Source organism: Onychomys torridus, chromosome 1 (assembly GCF_903995425.1).
Source record: "Onychomys torridus chromosome 1, mOncTor1.1, whole genome shotgun sequence".
NCBI classification, from domain to species: domain Eukaryota; kingdom Metazoa; phylum Chordata; class Mammalia; order Rodentia; family Cricetidae; genus Onychomys; species Onychomys torridus.
In genome coordinates, this window is record NC_050443.1 from 84,589,963 (window position 1) to 84,606,716 (window position 16,754).

General features: G+C 40.0%; 1 pseudogene; it reads right to left on the minus strand.

Moving 5' to 3' along the window:
* Positions 1-14,951: 14,951 nt before the first annotated feature.
* LOC118577045 lies at positions 14,952-16,410 on the minus strand (annotated as a pseudogene).
* Positions 16,411-16,754: the final 344 nt, after the last annotated feature.

Genomic DNA, 16,754 nt, shown 5'->3' on the forward strand with positions numbered 1-16,754 from the left:
TGAGAAAATACAGATTTTTTTCAACATATGGTGGTAGAATCACCATGTACACAATGGTACGTACTGCTGAATGTACATACAGCAGCAAAAAACCTTAACACAGACATTTGTACTTTAAAAATTAACCTAAAATGAAGCATAACATTGGGATGATGACACATAACTCTCAGGAATATAATGTTAGAATCTTTTGGTACAATATAGGGATAGTTGAACAGCAGCTATCTTATGATTTGGGTGAGGAGATAAAACATTGAATTCAGCATCAAAACTAGAATTTAAATATTTTAAAATGCAAATTCTAAAGGAGAGAATCCAGTGTCCATTCCAGAAGGCCCATCCTCAAGCAGAGAATTCTTCACTCGGAGTACAGAGTAGTGTATGTGTACAGTGTTGGAAGCAATGGTGAAGACAGAGATGACAGACTATCAGAACACAGTATACCGACATTATGTAGAAAACAACGAAGCCCATTACTTTGTATGGTAATTTTAACATTTATAATAATGGAAAAATCACAGTCCCTCCAAAGTTTTCATTGTAGTCTCAGTGTTAGATAAAGAAGAGAGAAAACAAAAGCCACATAGTAGCCATATCATCAGAGGGAGGAATGGAGTCTAATGACATAAAAATAAAGAAAAATAATCAAAATCTGCAAAGCACAATCAACACTGGAATCATCAGCAAGTTTCCTTCATCATGATGTTTTATCATGGCAATAGAAAAGTAACCAAAATAGAACCAAAGCAAAATGGCTAAAGAGCAAAAAGCAAGATAGCATAGAAGACAGTCTCTGAATCTGTGCCCATGTGAGTGGTGTAGAGACAAATTCTGCATTTCCTGCTTTGGCAAATGACCTTCTAGAAATAGACTTCCAGTTTGTGCCAGGTGAGTGACTGTGTAGAGTCAAATTCTGCACACTTGCTCAATTTTCTTTGATTTTTCTATTTCTGTTTTTTAATAGCTATTTAAAATTTTTTTGGGGGATTGACTTTGTCTTGCCCTATTCTCTCACCTGTGGTGGTATTGTGTTCCCTGAAATATTGTGTATGCTAATAAACTTATCTGGGGTCAGAGAACAGAACAGCCACAATATTAAACATAGATGTTAGGTAGTGGTAGCACACGCCTTTAATCCTAGCATTTCAGAGGCAGAGATCTGCCTGGATCTCTGTATGTTCAAGGATACAGCCAAGCATGGTGACTCATGCCTTTATTCCCAGGGAGTGATGGCAGAAAGCAGAAAGGTATATAAGGCATGGAGACCAGAAACTAGAAGCATTTGGCTGGTTAAGCTTTTAGGCTTTTGAGCAGCAGTTCAGCTGAGATTCATTCTGGATGAAGACTCAGAGGCTTCCAGTCTGAGGAAACAGGATCAGCTGAGGAACCGGCAAGGTGCGGTGGCTGTAGCCTGTTCTGCTTCTCTGATCTTCTAGCGTTCACCCCAATACTTGGCTCCAGGTTTATTCTTCTTAATAAGAACATTTTAAGATTCATGCTACACTTGCCTGTATATCACCCCTCTTTTTGGTAATAGGCTCTGCCACAAGGCACATGTTGATATGGGTTTGGAAAATATGCCTTTATTTTAGGATTCTTAGTTGCATTTCCTTACCAGTTTCCCCTCCCTTCTAACTTTAGCTCTAACTTTGTTATCTCTACTCTTTCAGTTTGTCATTCCCCCTTCTATTACTTTGCACTCCTCTGTTTTCCCCAGTGGTGCTCTAATGCTAATGCTATTTTCCTATTTTTATCCTTCATAACTAATATCTTAATATCTCTGCATGTACAATGCTGTTCTGTTTCTTTTTTCTTTCATTCAAAGAGATTTTAACGTCAGTAGAGTGATGATTAAAATGGTCTCTTAGCTTGTTACCTAGTATTATTTTGCAAGGCAAATTGAAAAATTTTATTAGTTAATAAGTATGAATAAATATTTAGTGCCATTTCTTTTGTACAAATACAACTTCATTAAGTGTAGGGGAGTACATGACCATTATTTAACCCATGTAAAAAGTGAGGCTTGCACCAGGGCCTACTCTGATGGTATTGCTTTGTGTAACTTCTCTGCCTGCCATCCTTTTGGGTAAATGTATCACTGCCTTCTTCCACCGGACCCTTCACTTCCTTCGTCTCATCATTTAGAGCAGCAGTTCCCCCCTGTATACCATGACCTGTTTGAGGGTCAAAAGGGGTCACCTATGATCATCTGCAAATCAGATTTTTACATTACAATTTGTAACAGTAGCAAAATTATAGTTATGAAGTAGCAATAAAAATAATTTTATGGTTTTGTGTTACCACAGCATGAGCAATTGTATTAAAGGGTCACAGCATTAGGAAGTTTGATAACCACTGACCTAGAGTAACTGTTTTGGAGTAGAATTTTAATTTTTTCTAGTTTTAACAACTGTATTTATGCACATTCTTCATTAAATACTTAGAATGCAATGATATTTTCTTTCTTTATTCTCTAGAAGTTACTGGAATTGAAGGGGTGATTTTTTTCATTGATATTTTATTACTAGGCCTACACATCCATTGTGATTTTTTTTATGTCATTAGTACTTTGCACACAGATATGTGCTATATGTCATACTAGTTACCTTGATCATGTAGATTGATGTTTGAGCTAGTGGGCTACATCTCCATTTCAGTGAAGAGAAATAAGATATTAACTCCCCAGTCTAGTCATGCTTGAATTAAAAGTCATTCCTCAACTAAAAGCATGTGGATAGTTTTCAAAATGTTAGAAAATAATTCCAGAGAGCCAAGCTCCAATGCAGAAACACAAGAAATATGAAAATTTAATAATCACAAAAAGTACCAATTATATAGACATGTTAAAAAATGAACAGATGAACAGTTCCTCAGTAATAGGTGGCAGTGAGAGTTGATTGGATGAAAACCTAGGCAATAAGTTCAGAGAAATATAAGGCTGTGCAATGAAATAAAAAGGATATGAATACATTGATTAAAATATAAAGAAATAAAAGCAGATAATTGAAAGACAGCTATCAATACAGGATGTGAAAGATGATTTTAGTAAGGAAATAGGAAGAGTAAAAACTTAAAATAATTCATTTAAGAGTTCAGAGGGAAATCATAAGGATGATTGAATGGCAAGATAGAGTATCAAGAGTTAGCCAGGCAATGGTGGTGCACACCTTTAATCCCAGTACTTGGGATCTAGAGGCAGGTGGATCTCAGTGAGTTCAAGGCCAGCCTGGTCTACAAAGCAAGTTCCAGGACAGCCAAGACTGTTATACAGAGAAAACCTGTCTCAGGAAAAAAAAAGTGTATCAAGGTTTGTAGACAATATAGAATCTAGGAAGGTTGGAGGATACCTGAACATATTAAAGATCACATCTGACAAACACACAGCCAACAGTATATAGTAAATGAAGACAAACTAATACTATCTACTTTAAAGTCAAGATTGAGAAAGCATGTCAATTTCCCTACTTGTTTCTGAATTTAGTCCTTGAACTCTTGGCTAGAGTAATAGGCAAGAGAAGTTAATAAGGAGTAGAATTAATAAAAGAAGGAATTCATGTTTTACTATCTGCTGATGATATAAACCTATACATGCAGATATTCTAAAGCCTACACCATAAATCTTTTAGAATTTATGAACAATTTCATCAGTATCTGGATACAATATGAACATTAAAAATACCAGTAACTTTCCACATTCTAACAATAAACTTGAGTAGAAAGAAATAAAAAAATCACTTACAATAACTGAATAAATAATAAAATGTGACATATATACACAATATGGTTTTTTAAGTCATAAAGAATAAAATCACCTTTTTGCAGGAATATAGGTAAAGAAAGAAACCATCATTTTCAATAAAATTAGCCAGGTTAAGACAAATACCACATTTTCTTTCTTTTTGCGGGTCTAGAATTTATATAGATAAATGAGATCATGTATTTATAAATATATAACTTATTGATATAAAAATATCAATAACAACCATGGAGGGTCTGGAGTGACAGCACAGATTTGGGCCCCAGCGCCTACATGGAAGTATACAATTATCTATACCTCTACTTGCATGGGATCCTGTGACTTCTGTCCTCCATAAGCAACAGGTATATATACAGTTCCTATATACACATTCAATAAAGACACTTCTACACACGAATAAAAAATAAATCTTAAAAAAAACTGTAGAAAGAAGGGGACAAAGATATGGAAGGTAGGAAAAAGGATATGGTATAGAGAGTGAAGATATTTATATAGGGCCACATAATTTTGCAGTGCTCATCCATTAACTTGTTTTTAAAGTTTTGTTCTTCTCACCATAATATTAGATTTTTGTACAAGTCTCAGGCTGACAGACTGGCTTCCTTCCCCTGCAATGTGGAATCAGACACAGCCTGACTGCAAGCATGCACTATGAACTGCCAATTAATCACTGGTATAGAACCTAACTATTTCTCTAAAATGTATGAGATGGGACCCTCACTTTGCCTTATGGTGTGGAAATTTCTTTGGATTCCTAGTCATGCTACAGTCTATGGGTCTGTATATGGCATTAATAACTTTTCTAATACATATTATGTGAAAAGGACTGCCCCCTGTATCTCTAACATGAAACCTTTCAAAATATGGGTATATTAAATGATATACTTGAAGGGAAATATCTTTAAGAAACTTATTACCATCTATATTGTATATGTGTTAATTTTAGGAAATTAGTAAGAGGCCATGTACAATGTTTAAAGGGAAGGGAGATACAACATAGTGATTTAAATGTTTCAAGGATAGTAATGGAGTGTACATGTATGGGTTAAGTATGGCAGGGGGATAAGAGTAGGGTAAAGTGGGGAATATACAAAGGCATAACTAACACTGAAGACCCTTCAAAAATGCCATTAGAATGCATGTACAGTAGTAGGTTTCCTAACGCATATATGTACACATATTTAAAAAGAGTTTAAATGGAGTTACTCTGTAAGTGTGCAATCATTCTCCTACTCCTAGCTGAGGCAATATTGGTATTTGGTACCTGCTGAGAAAGAATGAGTTAGGTTTCTTCAATGGAGTGGACTTTGGTAAGTTGACCATGTGGCAGTGGATGGACATACAGACAAGAGTATATGGGCAACACAGATTGGCCTTTATGAGTTTGGAAAAAATAAAAATAAACTAACAACGAAGAAGACACAATGTCCATTCAATAAGGCAGGGAGTTGTGACAGGGTGGAAGTAGGTAAACATGATGTAAATGCATTGTATGACATTAAGAAAAAAAATCTAACAAATATTTATAAAAATAAAATGAAAGAAAAGTTTAAATGGAATATGGAGTTAAATGTAAAGCATAAAACTCCTGCCTCTTTAACAGTGAAATATGAGAAATTCTAGATGAAATTATGGCATGATTATAACATTTTAGACACAAACCAAATAGAAAAAAAATAATTGATTGGTTAGTGTTAAAATTTGTTTCTAAACTGCTAACCCAAAGTGATATGCTAATGGTCTTATTACCTATTTAGTGCTCCTCCTGAGAGATAATATAAACCTTAGATGGTTAGGCAGTTTTCTGGATGCTGTATTCTGTTTTTAAATTTAAAAAAAGGTTAAAATATTTCTGGCTCATTTGTCTGTCTGTTATGTATTGTTCTTTTACAATGAAGTGATTACTTTTGCTTTGTCTTACATTCACACTGTGGTGTTGTGTCTCATCATAGAGTCATAGAAACAGAGCCAGTTGATGATCATGGACTCAATTCTCAGATACTATAAACAATATCAAGCTTTCTTCCTTTAAGTTGATTTTCTCAGATATATAGTCAGTAATAGAAAACTAACTAGCCCCATTCACTAAATGTAAAAATCTCTGGTCTGTGAAAGGAAAAATAAGGATAATAGGAAGCTGTACCATAGGCTTGGAGAAAATATAAAATATCTAATAATGTGATATCATTCAAAACACAAGTAAACTTTAAAAACCAATAGCATGAAAATTAACAACACAGTTAAAGAAGGGGTAAAAGAATCTAATAAGCTCTTCACAAAGATTTACAGTTGCTTATTGGTTTAGGAAACTTTTTTGTATGATGTGTCATCATGGAAGTGGAAGTGAAAGCAACCCTGAAATACTACTATTATTAAATTGATCAACAGCTGTGTTCTTGACAATACTCAATGCTTGTGTGGAAGTGGAGCAAATCATGTGAATTCAAATAGACATTTTTGAAGACTGGGATTTTGTAAAACTAAACATTCATCAAACAACAAAGCAGTAATATCCCTTGGTATTTTCACAAAGAAGTTGAAATCTTAAGTTCACAGAAACATTTGCTTACAGATAGCATTGAAGCTTTATTCATATTTGCTAACTAGTTAGGAGGTCACCTAGATGCTTATTATGTGCTTGAATCTGAAGTGTTCTCCATGGGCTCATGTGTTTAAGTACTTGTGTTCCAATTTTCTGACTTTTTACTTTTGCCCATGAGATAATTGAAGCAGGAGGAAAGCCTCACATATCTGCCTTCATTTTGTGTACTTGGGCTGAAGGCACACAAATACATTATTGTCCTTAACATTTCCTCTTGAGGGACATTTATTCTCAGAAGAGGAAAACCTAGGTGAATATACCACCCATCTACTAGATGAGGAACATTTTTTCATGAAGGTTGGGCTCCATTCTCTTTGATAGATGAATAGATGTAAAATTTACCCATTTGTGGGACCACCTTGCATGCATAACAACCTTCTAGTAGATGAAATATTGATGAATCCATGATGTGCATAATCATATCCAGACCAGGACTTCTCAGTTATGTATACATTTTTCTCTCTCTTTGAATCTAAATCTCCCATGCTAATACCCTGATGACAGATTTAGGAACCACTGGTTCCCATGCCTGTGCTCAACCTAGCATGGGCACATAGAGTAATTATTCTTTCTCATTTTTACCATTAGCTCGCTGCTAGACCAAGTTCTTTGGAACTGTTGGCTTTTGTTTCCCCTGGATTTCATCATAAAATCTTTAGTAAGATTCTTGGTGCAAAGAATTACTGTTGACAAAATTATCTTCCTATGTGAATTAAAAGTAAAAAATACTGGATGAATAATTATGTAAGCGTTAGAGGGGACATGTGTCTGCTCCTCTTCCCTTTTTCTCAAGGCAGGCCAAACATAGCCTGTTAAAATTCCAGTTCACTTCCTTATAATAAATTAGTGGAATTATCTACTCATGCTGATGTGTTAAAAGCCAAATAGGAATTGTGAAATCTTTAAGTTTCTTTTTCCTCAAAGCTCCTGAACTCTGTCTGACCCTGTACCAGAGACAGGCTATAACTAACTCTTTCTTTCCCTCTCCTAGGTCAAGCCAGAGAAAGCAGTCTTTAAGTATTTGATATGCCCATGTTGGCCTCTTCCTAGTCCTTTCCATCTTCCAATATAAGACAGATCCTGTTCTGGGCCTTCAATAAGGTTCAGTGAATACCTGCTCTATAAGCCTGACAACCCAAATTTGATCCCTGGAACATTTAAATAAATGTTAAATGAGAGAAGATAGTCTACAGAGGTATTCTCTGAACTCCACATGTGTGCTGTGGCAAATGTCCTTTCCTTACCATGAAAAAAAACCCACAGAATAATCATGAAATGATATAAAGATGTGAAAATATCCTTTTCTGCCTAGCTTTTGAGATGCTTGTAGACCTTATTCTTGGATCAGTTTTCCTGTTGCAAATCTTCCTTTCCATTGTCTGCAATAATTTTTTTTTCTAAAAGTTCTCTCTCTTTACATGTGGTCTTGATTTTATTTGGTCCTACAAATTATCAAGTTATTTTTTGTTCACTATATGTCTCTTCTATTCTCCAATAATTTTAGATTTGTTATTGAGGTAATAGTTTTAAGAGTATGCAGAAATTTGTACATATGTTGTCTCATTAATGTTTACAAGCTTTGTGAAAATATGGAAGTCATAGGGATGGCCTTCCCTCCTTCCCTCTCCTCCAGATGGCTAGGTTTCACTATAGGTTTCACTGCTTTATCATGCTGTGACAGAAGGAACAGAAACTATTGTTTTACTTTCTATCTTAAGTTATTTCCCTCAACTTTTAATGACCCAACTCTTTTGCAAGGTCTAAAGACAGGCACAAGAGTCATTCCAATGCACTTCAACTTCCCTATGGCCACTTGCAAAAAATAATATGCTTATCTGAAAAGAAATTGCAGCTCCTGACTCCAGGAGGTAAAGGTCTCAGGTTCAACTAAACCTTGTAAGAAAACAAGAAACTCCCTGCTTGAAGAGGAAGATTGCTCACTGAGAGGTATTTTTGTTTATTCTTGGGTCACATAAAAATTCTTTCACTGGGATGATGGTGGGATAACCAGACTACAACTCACAGCTCCAGAGAATCTAGCTAACAAGGAGGACCCTAAGAGGGACACATGGATTGCCCTGGGAAGGAGAAATAGTTGAGATCTTCATGAGCAAAGTAGGGGTGAAGGGGGGCAATGGAAGGTAGTTGATGGGGGTTGAGAACATAAGGGAATGGGATGGTCGAGCTGGAACATGGATGGAGTGGGAGAGCAGGGAAAGAGATACCACAATAGATGGAGACATCATGGGAATAGGCAGGAACTGGGTGCTTGGGAAGTTCTCAGGAATCCACAAGGGTGACCCCACCTTAGACTACTAGCAATATTGGAGAGAGTGCCTGAACTGGCCTACTCCAGTAATCAGATTGGTGAATATCCTAACTGTCATCATAGAGTATTTGTCCATTAACTGATGGAAACAGATGCAGAGATCCACAGCCAAGCATCAGGCCGCATTCCAGGAGTCGGGTCAATGAGAGAAAAGATGGTTTCTATGAGCAAGTGCATCAAGATCATGATGGGGAAACCTACAGAGACAACTAAACCAAACTAGTGGGAACTTATGAACTGTGGACCAATAGATGTAGATCCCCCATGGGACTGGAATAGGCGCTCTAAATAGGTAATACAATTGTTTAGCTTGAATTGTTTTAGGGGTCTCCTGGCAGTAGGACCAGGATCCATCTCTGGTAAGAGTGTACTTTTTTGAGCCCTGCAACACCTCACACAGCCTTGGTGCAGGGGAAGGGGCTTGGGCCTGCCTCAACTGAATGTACCCAGGTTCTGCTGACTCCCCATGGGAGGCCTTGACTTGGAGGAAGTGAGAATGGAGTGTGAATGGTGGGGGTGGGAGGGTGGGAGCTGGAGGGGAAGTAAGAGTGAGGAAAGAGGGATCTGTGGTTGGTATGTAAAATGAATAGAAAATTTCTAAATAATAAGAAAGAAAAAAATTATTTCACATCACTAAGTCTTGAAGATGGAAGTTGGAGTTAGTAAAATCTGTGTTCCTTAGAATTGGCCTTGTCTTCTATTTTCAATGGAGCAGTTGGCCATATGAACTCTAGATTCAGTACCAAATTATGTTTGTGGTGTCAGTATGCCATAATCACTGTGTCTCTAATTGTAGTTGGATATTTTTGTTTTCAGAACCCCAGCTCACATACAATGACATGGAGACTTATTTAATTATGAAAGCTTGGCCTTAGCTTATGGTTGTTTCCAGCTAACTCTTATAACCTAAATTAACCTGTTTCTATTAATCTATGTTTCATCATGTGGCTTTTTTATCTCTCTTTTATTCTGTGTGTCATGTTCCTGGGTCTCCCCACCTCTTTTCTTCCCTGAGTCCTCTCTCTCCCTGGAATTCCATCTGTTATCCTCTAGTGCCTAGCTATTGGCCATTCAACTCTTTATTAAATCAATCAGAAGGCACCTTGTCAAAGACACTTCTTCACAGTGTACAAAAAGATTATCCCACAACATTTCTACATGTTTGTCTAAAAAAAAGGGAAAGGTTTTAACTCTAATATAATAAAACTATATACGATAAGAACAATTATTAAGTAAGAATTGCATTCACAATGTCCAGTCCATTTGTATTTGTCAAATTCAGAGAAATTATTCTATTATCTATGTCATCATGGTGAGCCCAAAGTTTTATACCTAAACCACTTTCTATCATAACTTCTATCACCAACCTAAAAATATCTTTTTAGACATTAAAATACTTTCTTAGATAAACAATTTAATCTTTTTTCAGAGGATTCACATTTATTGGTTCAAATACAGTACCTAATGCTTGCTAATCATGCATTTCACACTAATTGGCCACATTTCCACAGGTATTCAATTCACAGAACAGGGCCCACCCCTTGCCAGCAGGCAAGTGTGGGAGGTAGCAGAGGGTCTGAGTAGCCTGCAGAGCCAGCCAATTATCATTTGGTCATGCAGGGTTGATGGGGCCAGGCTGGCAGGCAGCCCTTGGCCCTTTGGGAACAAGGGCTCAGAGACATCACTTGATTCCTACATAGGACTGTGGGAGGACTGGGAGGTAGCCTAAGGTAGGCTCATCATTTGCCATCAGAGCCCCTGTAATCCAAACCATGGAGTGTAGGAAGGCCTCTTCCAGGGGTGGCTTGTCCATAGCTGGGCAGGTGGAAAGAACTCCCCAGACACTGCCCAGACATTACAATGCAGCCACAAACCCCTATCACAGGCCTGGGATGGCAACACAGACAAAACCACCAACAGTCCAGTGTTTCATTTTTGACAGAAACATGTAAACAGTACACAATATTCTTTCCCCACAGGAGTCCTCAGAGAGGAATCGACCAGGATGTTACTCACGAGGTATCTTTTTTTTTAAATGGAAATTTGAGCAAAACATTATCACCTATTATATTTTAGCTAAGAAAAAGGTCACCCAAGAGCAAGAGAACCCTTTGGCTGGCAAGGCTGGCTTCGGGGTTTGAGAAACTAGCCTCCACCAGTAGCACATTTTTCTTGGGTTTGGAACAAGCCCTGGCCTTTCTCTCATTTCCATTTATGCCTACAACTGATTCCCAAGCAAGCTGCAGTCTACTTAGGACTATAGTCGAGAAGAGGACTTGTCCTGGGCAGAAGGGCCAGGTTTCCCATGAGCACCATAGAGACTCATGTGCAGGATGGTCAGAGTCTTGAGAAAGCCCAGACCAAAGAGGCAGCTTGCTTCCAGCTCAGTGGACTGTAGCTTCGCCCTCTGAGGAAATGGTCAGGGTTTGACTCTCTAGTCTAGGAAAGATGTTACTTGTGGCAGCCAAGAAAAGGCTTTCTGGGGACCCTTTAATTAAATACACATCCCTGAGCTGTGGCCCCAGAAGTGCCTGCTTCAAGGCTGACCAGTTTCCAGCACCTGGTGGAATGACTGCCATTTTTCACCTAAGACATAGATAAAACTCTACTCCATGGACACTGGGCATGAAGAAAAGGGAGGAGGACCAACGGCAGAGGGGTGTGTGGGTATTCCCATGGACCAAGGTGGGGGAGTCAGTTAATGGGTTTTCTTTCTTTCTAAACTTTAAAAAAGTAATAAAGAAAAAAATCAAAGTTTAATAGAAGGGCTGGTCTGAAAGACTAAATTTCTTAAAAACAGCTGCAATAAAAAAAAGTAACAAGGAAAAACCACGAAGAATAGTGTTACAAAGGCAGAGACACAGAATGTCTGCTCAGGTTTCTGCCCTATGGGAGGCCAGGGCCCCTTTACTTTGGCTAACCTTGGCCACAACTTAAGAGACTGCCTGCTGCCTATCTGTCCCATTATTCAGGAAGTCAAGAACAAACAAGAGAGGTGCAGGGCAGCAGACTAGACAGCTGGCTCAGATCATGGCAGCATGTACTTCCCTGAATAGTGGGGCTGGTCAGAGGTAGACTGATGCATGTGGAACGGGCAGCTTTGGGTGATGCCTCTATGTTCTCCTACCCTCCTGGTTCTACGATCAGGACAGGGAGGTTCCTGACTGCCCTCTTCAGCTGTCGGCTGGCTCTGGGGATAGGGTGTCCTGAGCCAGGTAGAGTGCTTGGAGATGAGTTGCAGGGAATTTCTCCAAACTTAAGGGTGAGACCACCAAACCCTGCAAAGGACACTGAAGGTCTACAAAGGGAGCCAGAGAACATGAATTACAAAGCCCAAGAATCCAAATTTTTATCTTGGGTCAAGAAAACATACAAGAAAAGGAAAGGGAAGCCTATATGTTTTGGCATAGTGTAAGGAGGTGGATTCTCCTTTTTTTATGGTGAAGAAATCTCACTCAAAGTGAGTACTTTTAGTGGCCAGCATCAGAAAGGACAAGAGAGAGAGGAATGAGAAATAACATGCACAAATTTTTCCTTCTTTCACTGGCAAAAAGGCTGCCTGTTAACCAAACATTATGGAAAAAAAGGCAAAAACCAAGCACACCAAACCTCCCCCTCCAATCTTTCTCCAGGTCCTTCAAACCAAAATCACAAATACATCTAGTGGCTGACCTAATGTCTCCACATTGCTAGCTACACTCCTACCTTCTCCTCATAATACCTGAGTTTGCAATGCAGCACAGTCACTTTACCCTGTTTAAAAGAATCCCATGTCATAAAAGGACTGGGTGCAGAAGACATTAAAGGCGGTCCACAGGTCAGGCTCCAGCTCACAACACACAGCCACTTGGCTCAGGGATTCTGCAGGGCTCTTGGCAATGAATGGGCTCTTTGTTCTGTGGAATCTGCTGCAAACATTTGTAAAAATGGATTTGTACAATGGCAACTTGCAGAACCTTTCCCCCACTCTACAAATTAACAACTTGCTCTGTTTAATATTTCATTATTGGAGAGACATGTTCTTGCCTCATCAGAGCTTTGACATTCAACACACCAGGTAAAATGCTAATTTGGAAAGAAATTTCAAAAACTAGCAATTTGACAAATGGAGGTCTAAGCAAAAGAAAGCTGCCATCCATAGGTGATGTCTCTGAGAGGTGTCTCTGATTGTCACCTTGAGGAACACAGCTGAGACTCTGACCTGGAGCCAAAGAATGTGATCCAGTTAGTTAAATACAAAATTTGAGGCAAACAAGAAAAATATTGTGAACTTAGAAACAAACAGACACATCAACACACACATATCTTCCTACAAACTTGTGAAAAATATTCCATCTGGAACTTTCCTGAGGAGCACATCTCTTTTTTTCTTTCATTCTCAGAGCAGCTGGGGAGTAAGACTGAGAAATAGTGCTCTGAACTTGGGACATTAAGGGTCATTTGGTTGGTGTCTGTAACACTTTACTAGAGAGAAAAGCTGTCGTGAAGACTACTGAGGATGCACAGGATGTGTTGGCTTCCTGTGTCAGTGAACTAGGCTTTGTTGGGGTAAACAGTTCCTGAACACACAGGCTCAAGGAGATACTGTGGGTGTGGCAGGCTAGCCAGTAGAGCATCTGCATGGGGTACTGGCTGTAGGAAGGCCTGGTATGGGCAAAGAAAGGAAAAGCAGCTGAAACAACCCTAAGACAAACTTGGTGTAGTCCTAACCAAAGTCTGGAGGGCAAGAACTCTTCTTAGAACTAGGTGGGGCAGGCAGTAAATCACAACGGCTCCAGGCTGCATCTGTAGAGGCAGCAGGCAAGCCCTTAGACACATGAGGTAGTTTAAAACCCTTTTCCCTTCTGGGTACTTCTGGCTCCATCCCTCCAAGCCTTGGTAGACCAGACCACTGATGTTAGTTGAAGGAATAGCTGGGTCTTGGCTTTCTGTTGTAGAGCCCTGGTAAACTGATCTCATTTTGGAAATAACAGGAGAGCTTACAACAAAATTTAGGAACCAAGTCTCTGGTTCTTTCTACTGTTTAAAAATGGCAGTTTTAGCCAAGCGGTGGTGGTGTACACACTTAATCCCAGCATTTGGGAGGTAGAAGCAAGTGGATCTCTGAGTTTAAGGCCAGCCTGATCTACAGAGTGAGTTCCAGGACAGCCAGGACTACTCAGAAAAACCCTGTATCAAAACCAAAACAAACAAACAAACAAAAATTGAACAACAACAAAATACAAAACCAAAACAAGTTCAAGATTTGGTTCTGAGGATAAGGTGAGGAGAGAACAGGGGCTTCCAAAGGAGTCTATTCTTTCAGTAGGTTGGCCTTCATCCCTCTACCCTTTGAGAGAAACAAGTTAAAGGAGAATAAATCAGAAATGACATCAGATCCAAAACAGGACATTTTCCTGTCACCTTTCTAAAGGACAAGGAGTCAAATTCATAGCAGGGAGGGATGGAGCCTGAAGAAGGTAGGCCTTGGTAGAACTGGGTCAGGAAACTAGCAGCTGTGAGGCCCAGGGAAGCTGGGAGGCAAGTCCTATAGACTGATTTATTGTCAGGACTCTGCCTGGATGAGAAATTGACAGCAGCATTCAACAGACAACAGTGTGTGGGGTGGGAGGGATGCAGCAGAAGGGAGGAGCAGGAGTTTCTGTCCTTTAGGCTTGTGGGATGAGGTGATGGTTAATCCTCATCAAACATTGAGGATTAAAATAAAAATTGCCTCTCAAACATCCTCCCTGCATCTTTAGTAAATTTCCCTATACCATTTTGCTCTTTTGGCATACTCTTTTACTTGGTAAGTCTGTGGCTATAAAAAGTCAGTTTGTTCTCTAACAGACAAGTGTATATCTGCTGAGAAATTGTGGAAGAGGTAGGGATGGTCATATCCCGGTTTCCATTGAGGTAGTTGTCTTTGTCAACATATGGAAATAGTGTCTAGTCCATCCCACCCTTTCCCTCAAAATACAAAAGAACGATCTCTAAACAATGACAGCACGGTAACATTAAACATCTTCACATTCTGTAAACTGCAAGGAAATGCATCTGCTGCATTCACACAAAAGCATGTGCATCATGTTGAAGGCCATACATTCAACTCTGTCGTGAAATAAATATATAGAAAAATGAGGTTAAAAACAGACAAACAAATTCTTCTTGTGATGGAGGTAGCTGCTCCACAGTCTCCATCTCGGTCTCTCTGACTCTTTCCTCTGGAGCCTGTCCTGCCCACCCGAGGCACTGCAAGCTCCTGAGGCAGTGCAGGGGACAGGTCACTCCTTCACTGCGCCTGTCTTGCAGGAATGCAGCACCACCTTAAAGAGGATGGGCAGCTGCTCCAGGGGCACGTTCACCATCTTTCCTGCAATGTATCGGATCTCTGGCAAGCACACCATAAGATCAGGAAAGCAGTTTGCTTGATGTATTTATATTCAGTAAAATCCTGACAAATGCACCAATACCGCTTATTCAGTTGTTCCAGCTGTGAGGCACTGGTCAGACCCCTGATATCTTGATTCAGGAAGTTAATTGCTTTCATGCAAGCATACTCCTCATTGCTGACCTTTAGCTGATGGAACTTGTGATATAGGTAGATGAGCCGCTCAATCACCTCCATCCCTTCATCACTAAATCTGTGTAGTTCTTCATCAGAGGGTGAGTACTTGGAAGTGACATCAGCCAGCTCCCCAAAGATTTGATTGCTATAAACTGTGAGGGAAGAGAGCAGAATCAACTCCTGCCATGTAGAGCTCAAGAGGCACGTGTAATCCTTGATTGAGAGCTCACAGAAGAAAGGCAGCTTCTTGATCCAGGCAATCTGCCTAAAGAGCAACTCGTCAGCCAGGCAAATAGCTCTGCTTGTGTCACAGCATATCCATCTTCAATCAACATGGGTGTGCCCAACGGCTCCAGGTCTTCGGCTGACATCAGCTGGTGAATCAGGCTGTAGGACTGAGGGTCCAGGCTTCGAGCTTGTGGGGGCAGAAGTGGTGAGTGGCCAGAATAGCTAAAAAGGTGTGCTATGTATTGATAGTGTGGAGGCACTGACATACCCATGTATTGATCCCTGAATGTCATGAATCCATTTAGTTCCACAGACCTACTGGATGACAGTGTGGAGCCTGGTGAGGGTTGGTTGTTCTCTGAAGCCCTGTTCCCAGGGGAACTGTGGTCACTGTCACCATGGTTGCCCCAGTGATTGGCTTCTTCCTCAAACTCCTGTCCAGACATGATTCTTTCAATCTCTTCTTATATCTGCACTGGCCCAATGGTCTTATTCTGGCCTCCAGGCATGCCATCTTCTCTGATAGCCTTCCTGTTCATGCCCATCTGGAAACACTTGAGCAGGCGGCAGTACTGGCACCTGTTCCTCTGTTTCCGGGACATGACACAGTTCTTGTCACAACTGCACCGATACACACGTTTGTTGCAAATACTCCTTTTGAAAAATCCTTTGCAGCCCTCACAGGAGATGATCCCATAGTTCAAGCCTGTAGCACGATCCCCACAGATTAGACAGGTTCGTTGTTCAGCTCGATCATCTGGAACAGAAACAGGTGTGTGACCTTGGCCAAGTGTTAAACTGTTGGTCTCCCCATTAGTGCCTGGATCAAGTTCTGCCAATTCATCCTGACATAAACCTTTGCCCGGAGCAGAGGGAGTGGGGCTGGCTGGCTCCAGGAACCCTGCTGAGCCCTGGCCTCCTCCTCCTCCTCCTCCTCTGCTAGGCATCCATTCATCCTGCTCCCTGCGGTGTGCTCAGGGACCCCACAGGCTTCTCTGTTCCGCCATGACTCACGCCCTGGTAGTCATCCTCAAGCCTCCCAGCTCCCAATTTAATCTTTTATGTCTCTCCACCTTGTATACTTTACACCTCTTTTGTGTGTTTCTTTTCTGATTTGGTAGCAAAGAAAAACTATGTATTTTTCAACCCCATCAGATACCCGAGAAGGATATAATATTACCTGATTAAACAGGTAATACAGAGAAAACAATTTTCAAAAACTATAAAAGTAACAAAGACAGCTAGCTACCTGGACGGTCACTCAAGGTTTCTCTGTAATATTGGGAAATTT